This window comes from Alligator sinensis, unplaced genomic scaffold, assembly GCF_000455745.1.
Source record: "Alligator sinensis unplaced genomic scaffold, ASM45574v1 scaffold721_1, whole genome shotgun sequence".
Lineage (NCBI taxonomy): Eukaryota > Metazoa > Chordata > Crocodylia > Alligatoridae > Alligator > Alligator sinensis.
Genome location: NW_005841857.1, coordinates 1373769 through 1385066, shown reverse-complemented (window position 1 = coordinate 1385066; position 11298 = coordinate 1373769). Strand labels below are relative to the sequence as shown.

General features: G+C 44.0%; 1 protein-coding gene across 14 annotated transcripts in view; it reads right to left on the bottom strand.

Annotated features, from left to right (window-relative positions):
- The window catches only part of PTK2 (protein tyrosine kinase 2), a 312007-nt gene extending 303879 nt beyond the window's left edge, over nt 1-8128 (bottom strand). For all 14 annotated transcript variants that reach the window (XM_025214534.1, XM_025214537.1, XM_025214598.1 and 11 more), the window contains exon 1: nt 8065-8128. The gene's annotated coding sequence lies outside the window, so the exon portion shown is untranslated. The remainder of the gene's footprint in view (nt 1-8064) is intronic.
- Nucleotides 8129-11298: the final 3170 nt, after the last annotated feature.

The window sequence follows — 11298 nt, the reverse complement described above, 5'->3', positions numbered from 1 at the left end:
CAAAAGACAAAAAAGTGGGGGGTGGGGGGGGGGGGGGGGTTAACATTTTCTGCAAAAGCGCAATTGCCGAGTAACTCACCAGTTCAGAAAGATATTTGTGGAAACAGAAGCTTACATTCTGCGCTTGGAGTATAAAAGCTGTCATTAAGAAAAGCAAGTTGTATATACCTAGAAGAAAATTAGTTCCACCTCCTTTACGTAGGCCACTAGAATAATTTATTTGTTTTGTTTTAATTAACATTTTTAAGGGATGTATCGGCATTTAAAATATGAGACATTCTGTTACAATAAGAGCTTAAAAATGTACAGGAGCAACTCAGTCACCATTTACAGAATCAGGCTGTTCAAGAGACAAGCTTAGTAATCGTTGTTGCCTTTTTGTTTTGTGATCAAGGAGAGCCATCATTATTACCATGGCTTTTGCCATGGCCTCACAGTAGCTAGAAGACCTGACCAGAAGGAAGACAATATTAACAAACAATGGTTTTTGCTACCTAATGCTTACTATCCTGGAATCTCTGGTAAACTATGCTCCTTAAATTCGGAAAGCACTTTATCTCCTCAAAGACTCGGTACTAAGATCCACTCAGTTCTGAGTCTTTGCTGGATAATGCAAGTGCTAAGAGGTACCTATATTCATTTTTAGAAAACAGAGACAGTGCCTCTCATTCTTGGGAGAAACTCTCTTTTGCTTTGATGCCCAGAAAACAAAATGGTTAGACCACTGCTGACCTATTGCATCCTACTGCTTCCTTGTACTTGCCCCATCTGTTGAGTCACACACCGTCTCGCATCTTATATTTGGATGGTACATTCCTTGGGGCAAGGACAAGGGCAGGGGTAGCCTTTTTGTTGTGTTCACACAATGGCATATGCCATACATTTTTATTTAAGGCACAAGGCAAACCAGTCACAAAGATGTTCCATATATAGTGTTTTAGCATGCCATAAACCAGTTGAATGGATGGCTTGTTATAGTTTAAGGTGTGCTTCAAACATTAACTGCGCCATAAATTCAATGTCTGCCAGAGCCCCATGCATCAAACCATGAGGTCTAGGTCTGTGACTAGGCTTTTCAATGCTATAGTAATACAAGTGATAACGGTAAAAATGACTGAGAGCCTTGAGTACCAGTTTAAGTCTATACACCAAACATTGAAGTCTTTATTATGCAAACACTTATGGACATGCTTAGCTTTTCACAAAGGGATTATTCCTTTTATCCTTTTCCATTTGAACTGATCAACACGCATGCAAAAGCTTAAACATATATGCATGTAACTTCTTTAGCTTTGGTGAAGACAGTTTTTTGGGGCCAACTATGTTTTTTCAAATTGCAATGCAGCAAGGTACAGGGGTTAACACCATGAAACTTGGAAAAATAAGGAAGTGCCATGAAGTGAATCATTTGAGGGCCTTCAATATAGAATCTAGTCTAAAAGGCAGTATTTCCTGTAGTATGATGCCCCTAATATCATAAGGATGCATTACTTCTACCACAAAAAGGAAAATATGTGACATTCACTGAACCATGGACACCACTGCTTGAATGATCTCTTCCCTTGGTTTTCATACTTTATTCTTGCCAGAAGGGGTAAAGAAGCAAAAAACTACGTATAGACATGCATCTTTAGGCACCTATGGAAGGGACCGAACCCTAGCCTCATCAGTGTGTAGGAAGGAAACCATGGTGGAGGAAACCATGAGCCACAGTCTAAGGCAGCAAGGCTCACACTGCTGCTTCTGAGCCACAAGTGACTCTTCTATGTACCACTGCAGCTCTTTACAGAAAAGGTTATCAAAGTGCCTTTTTCTCATATGCGTTTCCTATACTCATGAATAATGCAGCATCTGTGCTATCTATCGCTATCAGTCACGGTACAAGCACTACATTTTCCAGTAGCAAAATACTGGAAAGCAAACAGCATTGGAACCATTACTGACTAACCAGCCAGGATTTATTACCGTACTCCCACATGTTTTCTGAATCCTGTATCATGCTTCCTGAATATCAGCCTTTATTTCAAAGAAAGAACGTCATGTATCCAACTGACATCCCAATGAGTAAGAATGAGATACCCCTCAGTGTTTCTATAACTTATTGTACATGCTTGCCAAAACAGTATGTTTGAATACTTGGACATATATTTGCTATTGCTTAGAAACCAGAATATACCAGTACATAAATTTAGTAAACACTAAAGAGACTTCCCCCTTTTTAAGCCATTCCCCTGTTTGACTGTGCACGTTTTTTTCTTTTGAACTACTGTATGTTTCCCACAACTGACCTAGTGATGTATGTTCTTGAGACTCTTTGATTAGCACTGACTGCTCATATGGCTCCTGAGCCAGGCTGGACAAGAATCACTGGTTTTAGGGCTAACCTCCCAGCCCTGGCTCACAGGCAGGCAAGGGAAGCACTATAACCTGGGAGTTCACTACATTTAGCTGAGCTGACTTAGCTCAGTTTAAAAAAACTGAGTTTTGCTCTAAGGTGAAAGTGAGAAAAAGTGGTCATGCCGATCCATATAACTAGGGCAGGAAGCTCTGGAGAAATATATGAGCCACTTGATACAGGTTATACTTTTTGAACTTCAATTTCTTGCTTATACATAGAAGCACAGGACTGGAAGGCACCTACCATTAAGCCATGAAGTCCTGTCACAAGCTTTCACTGGGAACCAGGGGCATCTATACACATACTCCTGGATGGAGGGGGAGGCACTTTAATTAGAGCAACTACTGCAGTGTCACGTATATTCAGCATCACATGCTTCGAAATGGTGACAGGTCACTTGAACTAAAGCTCATCAAACAGCACCCCAGACACCATTTTGAAGCATGGGAACATGGAATAGATGTGACAGAGGCTGCTGGAGTGCATTAACATGCTTCAGCAGACTTGACTAATTAGCAGGCACTGGAGCAGATGTCTGGCACATGTATAGGTGCCTCAGTTGTCCAAAAGCATGCCCTGAGGCAGTGGTCTCCAACCTTTTTATGGTGAAGATCACTTTTTGGCACCCCAGAATCTACGCCCACCCCACCCCGCTGCCTGCCGTTATGTGAGTTTAGGAATGAGTTTAGCAAGGCTTGAACTCCCATGCTTGGAGCCATGAAGTGACACAGCCTGACACCACGCTACTGCAATTTTAAGGGGATGGTACTAAATACTGGCAAACAAACAGAACTAATCCCAAATTCCTCCAGTTCCCAAAATTCCTATTGAAGCAAACCGACTTCTCTATGTCAGTGACTCTCAAAGACAGTGCTGCAGCACCCAAAGGTGCCACAGAGCACAGTGCAAGATTAGCAGTTAGGTGTGCAAACACGATTTACAAGATAAACCCAGAGATTTCACATACGAATCCATAGTGTTAAAACATTTTCACCTGTTGTGGGTCTTTCCAATGTCTCTGAAACAAAAGAATTGCTTCTTTTTCCACAGTCAAAAAACAAGTGAACAGTGGGTGCTGGCATTCTCTCAAGGGTGCCTTCACTCTGAAGAGAGATGTCTTGAGTCTAACAAGGCTGAGAACCACTGCTTTATGCCCACCAACAAATCAAGAAAATGCTACATGTAAATTGAATCTCTCTTGCAATCTTTGCTTACGTGTTGGTGCTGTATTTTATAACACTGCCATTAGTGGTGTTTAGTAATGCAAGGTGCTCACTGAGCACCTGGGGGCAAGGGTGTGGTGAGGGGAACACCATTCTGCTTCCCCCATTCAGCAGCTTCCCCTCTCCCCTGCCCACAACACACAGTGCAGCATTGCACTGCCCAGCTCCTGTGGCTGGGCAGAGACCATATAAAAGGTCCAGGGAGGGGAGAAGGAAGCACTGACCATCCCCCAGGAGCACTGGGGAGGGGAAAAGGGAGCACACCACTCCATTTGCTCCACTCATACCCCAGATATACTGATCAGTGGGTGTGGCACGGCCCTGCCTGGCTCCTGTGGCCGTACAGGGCACCACAGGGCCCTCGCTATGCCCTAGTTATGCTACTGATGGAGCTCAACAAAACCTTTACAGTCAAGTCACATCCAGGAAGGTTCACTGTATTGCAAGATATTTACCTAACAAATTAATGTGCAGCTGCCATGGTTTTTACTAGGATGACTCACGTCAGTCTTTTACAACTGCATTCTAAAGAACAAATAAATAGCTGTGGCTTACAAAGCAGATACAAATGTGCTTTATGTATGACATCATGACATTAGCAGCTATTCATTTTATAAAGGTCAACTGAAATGAAACATTAAAAAAAAACCTTGATGCTTTGTATACCCTTACACATAAGTATGTTTTAAGATAAACTCAAAGACCAACAGACATCATTTCAGGTTCTTACTTTTCTGGGTTTCCAAAATAATTATTAAAGACACTGCTAGCCTCCTAAAGCAGAACAGATACTGCACTGCTGCCACTGCTCTAGGTGGCAGGGACATCAACAAATATTAGCTGAAAAGCAAGGGCATGAACTCTGCTATTAGTAGCTAACCAGCCTCAAACATTTATTCTGCATTAGCCCTTATCTATTAGCAAAAGCTTTTCAGGGACAAAAAAAAGAGTTCATATATCCATTACCAAAGCATTTCCAACACCTCCTTGATATCAAAACTGAAACCATTTTGCACACCTTAACAGGTGCCCTGGCTCCTGCTATCTTTTACCCTGCTCTTTAGCACTGTAAACATCTAGGATGGATAGAAATATTAGGGGATGTCAAAACAAAGTAAGTTTACTATAAAAAAGGAACAATCATACTGGGGTGCTAATTAGACCTGGACCAGGGACGGGAAAGACGAAAGGGAAAAGGACAGTGGAGGTCATGTCAGTACATCTGAGGAGCCTGATGCCTTATACAGGTCTATATATACAGGGCACAGGACACAGAACCTTAAGCATAAGCACTGATACTTTTACTAAAATATTTACCATCTTTAAACTGGTTTGTAAAATAATTTTACTTATATGAAGCCACAGGTCTATCTGAAGTTATACAACAGGTTAGTACAGGAGGCCATGCCACATTGGAAATGGGCAACTAGTATCACAGACAAAACTTGAAAGGCTCCATAGATAAGAAAACACTATTAAACTATTCTAAAACACAGTTTAACTGTAATGGCCATGAATGCAGTAAGGTTTGCTTCATCCAGAATATTATCAGCAGCTTTTTTCACCTCTAGAAATTCGCTGCGATTATATCAAGACGAGCAAGATGGACATGATCATCATCATCTGCCTCAGAGTTTATGTGGAGAAGAGCTTTGGCATTTTTTCTAAGTTGGCAGCAAACTGATTTTTTTTACAAGCCAAAACAGGGGTGACAATGAATCTTGCTGGACTCTCTGCTCCCAAGCTGCTAACCACAAGAGAAAGTGGTAATAGGAAAAAAGATACTGTATTTACTTGAACAGAAGGTGACCCTGATTATAAAGACAAACCCCCAAATAATTAGATTTTATATATGGAAAATTTATAAGTCTGTTATAGTTTTCCAGGTGTAGAATCTAATTATTAGAGGTCTCCCTTGAATTTGTCCCCCTTCCACTGCTACAGCAGGAAAAAAATAAATCTGGGGGGCCAGGTAGCCCTTTTCTTTCCGCTTTCCCTCAACTTTTTCTCCTGGCAGTCCCTTCCCCCTCTTCTTACTGTCAGACCCTGTTCTCCCTGAGCACATCGAAGTGAGGAGCAAATTTAAAAACAATAACCTTGAAATTAAACCTGGCTGTAACTATTTGCATCTACTACCCATGCACTTAGTTTATCCAGAACTGATGTGTGTTACCTTTTTTTGAAACTGTTGCAAGTTTTAGCACAGGTACTCTATAAACATACTTCTGAGCAGTACTTTGGCACCTACTTCTACATAACACAAACTATGCATGATACTCGTGCAAAGCCAAAGGCTCATGATTTACTACATAGTTCACTGGGCTGGGCCCCACCAAAGTCAACAGCATTTCAAGTAATGATGACCCCACAGCTCAGTATCCATGTGTACTCCAGATACACACCACAAAAGAGCCATGGGCTAATTAGCCCCCATTCATGACTGGAACCAGGTATTCAGGTCACGAGTCCTAGGAGGCTCCAAAAGGAATACACAGATGAGATGCAGGGCAACCTGGTCTAGCTTCACCTCATGGAGCGTGGAACCACACTAATATGCACCAGGCTGAAAGAAGGGCCAATGGAGAGATTCTGGGTGTACTATATGCAATGGCGTGGCCCACCATGACTAGAAAGAGAGTCAGTAATGGGACTATGGCTAGTGGGCACTACCATGTGTCTTATTCAGATGGGCTGCACTGACCTGTTCTTGTGGTAGGTTCCCATCAGCAGCTCAGCTTTTTGACTAAGATCAGGCATTTTTGGCACAAAGGGAATGGTGTAAGGGCTGGCTCTGGCCCTCCCAGTGCCAGCCTGGTGTTGCAGTACCTCCAGGCCTGGTAATAGTTCCCTGTGGAGGGAACACCTGCCTGTATTTTTCTAAGAGCCACACAAAAAAAAAGGTTCCACCATCAGCAGGTTTTCCCAAGGTGGGCCACATGTTTCATAGTCATGCTGAGTGTTGGCTGTATTTGAACAACTTCATAGTTGATATCTATTGCTGAGCACATGCTGATTTTGGCAGCAGTTTAATGACAGACAATGTATTTGGCGAGACTTTACTATATCCGAGTAAGGCAGGTGGCTTTTCCCCCAGAGTAAATATGGTAGTAAAATGTGGACTACAAGAATTAGTGACCAGATCCCTCAAGGTCTGCATTGATGACAGTCAAGTGCAAGAGAATTAGAAAAATGGAGTACAGGCAATCCTCGACTTACAACGTTTTGCATTACAACATTTTGCACTTACAACGTTTATAAATTGACACGGTTTCAACTTTATGACGTCAATTTCAACTTTACAACGCTTGATCCGATGTGACACCATGCCAGCGAACAAGTTCGCTGTGTTGCTCATCTCCCTGAAGAACATCTGTCCAAACTTCCTTGGACACTTTGTTTAAGAAAGCAGACAAGATTGCAGAAAAACCTGCAGCCAAGACTCCTGAGAAGACTCCAGCCAAGAACCTTCCAAAAAGTCCAACCAAGAGCCCTTTAAAAAGTCCAGCAAAATCACCTCAAAGAAGTCCTTCTAAATTAATATGATTGCTATTTACAATATAAATACATTAATGTAGCTACATTACTCATCTATAATTGATCGAGTACAAAATTTGGGGGTATTTTTAGTGAAAATAGGGTATCGGGCCTCGGTTCAGGAACCAATCCCCCATTTATAACATTGTTTCTTATGAGAAAATTGGTTCCAAGTTACAACGTTTCAACTTAAGACAGGGTTTTCAAGGACCAATTGTGCCATAAATCCGAGGACTGCCTGTATATTCATTTCAATACATATATCATACAAGCCTATGCTGATTGATCAAGTTACCTTGGGAAAGCACAGAAAAATTAAAGGGGCCAAGAATGGAGTCACATGTGACCAAGACCAGAAACAGAGTTGGACAGGATACACACAGACCAAATGGTTGCGATTTTGAAAAAACACTACAGCATCATTTTTCCTTTAAAGCACAGAAAACAACATATGGAAATAAGGAATTGTTGAAATTCTTCTTCAATATAAGAAGGTCATCCTGATGCCACACAGCGCTCAGCTAAGCAGCTTTGGTAGACCAGGCAAGTTCCTACAAATGCCCCTTTGGCCAACTATCCTGTTTGAGCTTAGCAAGTCCTTCACGCATTAGACCAGGCTGGAAAACTGTTTTTGGTTGGTTAAAGCTTATAAAGCTTAGTTAAAATTAAAGCTTTATAAGGCTCTGGTTTAAAAAAAATGCGCAAAAGTAATTATGGATTGTTGAAGGTTACTATTTTCAAAGACCTAAAATGAATTCATAAATAAAAGCCCCAACTGGAAATCAATGCCACTTGAGCTCCACTAACATTTGTAGAAGGTTTTTTGAAAATCTAACCTTCATTTTATTTAATTCAAAATGAACACAACACACTGAAAAATATAATTTACTCAAGACTCTCTCTGCATACCTTAAATAAATTTTCCAGCTCTCAGTAGAAGGTAGAGCAGCACGGGACGGAACTTCAAATCTGAAACGATAATTGAGAATTGGTTAGGAACCTTTACAGACAACCCAAGTTTCATGAGTCACATACTCCTGAACATACCTAACTCAGCAAAATTAAGACAAAAGAACGTTGTGAATGAATGGACTGTGTGACAGTCAGCTGTATCAATTGGTTGACAGAGAACATGAACTTGTCATTAAGGCTTGCATGAGCAATAACTTGAGTACAGGTCAGTCGCATCTTACGCGGGGGTTACATTCTGAAGTCAGCGTGTAAGGCGAAATACGCATATAGTCAAATCGCGTATTTCCGTGCCAGCGATTTGACTAGTGGTGACTGCCTTTGCCTCCAAAACCTCCCGCCGCTGTCACAGAGCCGTGCTTAGAGCTGTGCGGCCGGCGGCAGCGGCACAGCACAGGGTGGTGGTGGGGATGGCTACATGCCACCCGGCCACCGCCACGCTGCTGCTGCCGCCTGGCGGCCGGCCATGGCTCCATGGCGACAGAGGGAGGTTTTGGAGGCAGTGGCTGTCACCGCCATAATGGGCCTCCAGGTAAGCAGCAGCGCCACGTGCAAACTCAAGCCCCGCTCCCCCTCCCATCCCACGTATAGTTGAATTCGCGCAAGTTAAATGCGTGTATGATGCGACTGACCTGTATGTACTGTTTTTTGATATCCACTGGGGATGGAAGCAAATGCTTTTAGAACACTGGAGTGTATCGTGGAAAATAATGCAGCATACCTAAAGGTGACAAGAAACGTTGGAGACTCTTCTAATAATTTTGTTTTTTTAAGGTTTTGGGTGGACAAATCCTAACGCAACTTTAACAGCAATGAAAAATGTACCTTCTGTTTATGTTAATTTTACGCATATGCCGTATATACTGGGAACCCCTTATGGTGGACTCCAGGGGCCCTGGCAGAAGTTACATTTATGACACAATTGACACATGAATTGCATCATGACACTTTCAGCCAGTTTATGCATGGTGCTATAAAAGCTAAGTACAGACATTCAAAAAGCCTGAGCCTGAATTGATTCAATCTTTGTAGGATAGTCTAACCTGCGTAGACTGAACCAATTTGCAAGTGAATATACATGCACTGTTAACTCCGGAAATGCAGCCACATGCCTGCAGTGACTCAGGCTAGAAGCTGGGGGCAGGGAGGGGGGGAGAAGCTAGAGTGAGCCATCCCTTCCCTTTTGCAGCAGCAGCAAGATTGGAGGGAAGTTCACCAGGGCGGGGGGGTGGCCAGGCTGCTGAGTATGATTGGGGAGGGTTTGGGGGTTTAAACCCTCACCCTGGCCTGCAGGGACCCCAGCCAGGGTGTGCCTAGAATGGCAAGGGGGAAAGCAGCCCTTTTCAGGTTTGTCCCTGGGAGTTGTGGGGGGAAGGTGGTGTGAGCAGACACCACCCCAGACAGCACCTCAGGCAATTGGGGGGGGGGAAGCAAGGAAAGGGATTAAATTTGCCTGTCTCCCCTCTCTCCAATTGGCATAGGGACCCCAGCTGGGGTCTGCCCAACTTTCTCCCCCACCTGCTGCTCACGTGCCAGGGGGGGCATGGCCAGAGCCACTGCCTGGGTCAGCTCTGGCCATGCCTCCCACTACACAAGTGGCCAGCAGGGGGGAAACCTGGGCAGACCCTGGCTGGGGTCCCCCTGCTGGTGGAAGAGGGGAGACAGAAGTTTAATCCCCCCCCTTGCCCCGCTGTTGTCTGAGGTGCTGCCCAGCCTGGTTCTAGCCACGCCCCCACCATGTGAGCGGCCAACGGGATGAAAAGCCAGGCAGACTTTGGCTGGGGTCCCCGGGCTGGTGGAAGAGGGGAGGCAATGGGTTTAATCTCCATCTCCCTGAGCCTGCTGGCCCACGCCCCCCCTGCCACCTCCACTCCAGCGGGGAAAAGTCTGGCAGGGGCTGCTCTGGTAGACCAGGTAGACCAGGTTGCACCAGCCAGGTTTCCCACCCACACCCTTTCCAGCTAAAGAGCAGAGAGCCAGGGCCAACCCCACTCTGCTCGAGCAGACAGCACAGTCCAGTCCAGGGCTGCAAAGCATGCTGGGAAGCTGGGGGACTGTGATTTAACTTGAACCAGGAAGAGGTCTAGGACAGAAGTTCCAGAAACCAGTTTGTCCTAAATCAGTTACGTTTGATACGGCATTCAACCAGGCTTCTCTTAAACCAATTTTGTCCATTTTGAAACCGGTTTATGTGCACTGAACTTCTGTTCTGTTATAGATTTGATCACCAAATTCCTGGTGTGGTCTGGATATAACTTTTGGTACAGGTGAGAGAGGGGTCACCAGGGCGCCCGGGGGGTGGGGGGGCAGGTTCTTCTTGGCTTATTGCTCACAAACAGGGAGGAAGTGGTTGATAATATGAAGACAGTATGAAGGTAACTTGGGTAAGTCACCATGAAATGATAGAATTCAAGACCCTAACAGGTAGAAGGATGGAGAGCAGAAGAAGAAGGACACTGGAATTCAGAAAAGCAGACTTTAACAAAACTTGGGGAACTGGTGGGCAGAATCCCTTGGGAAGCAAGCCTAAACAGAGAAGGAGTCCAGGTGAGCATGCTATACTGTAAAAAGGCCCTTTTAATGGTGCAAGAGCAAGCTGTCCCAATGTGATAGAAAACTGAGTTCAACAGGAGACTAGCCAGGCAAGACAGCAATCTCTTTGTGGAGTTGAACCTCAGAAAGAGGAAACCTGGTCAGAGTATTAGGGAAAAGTGTAAGAGTATCATATGGGCGTAATAGGGAAAAATTAGGAAGGCCAAGGCATCATTTGAGATGCAGTGATAAGGGACATAAAAAGCAATAAAAAGGGATTCTACAAGTATGCCAAAAGTCAGAGGAAAACCAGAGAAACCATAGATTCCTTCTAGGGTGCAGTTACAGATGACGCAGAGAAGGGAGGTATTGAACGCCTTTTTTTACCTCCCTCTTTGCAAACAGGGGTAGCCACCAGATGACAAGTGCAGCTGGCAAAGATAGGGAAGGAGACGCATAGCCTAAAGTAGCAAAAGAACAGGTTAGGGATTACTTAGAGCACCTAGATGCTTTCAAGTTGTTAGCATCAGATAGGCTGTACCACAGGGTACAAAATGAATTGGCCGAGGGCATTTCAGAGACATGGATTATCCGTTTTGAGAACTTGATGAAGTCTGATGACATCCCAGATGACAGGGAAAG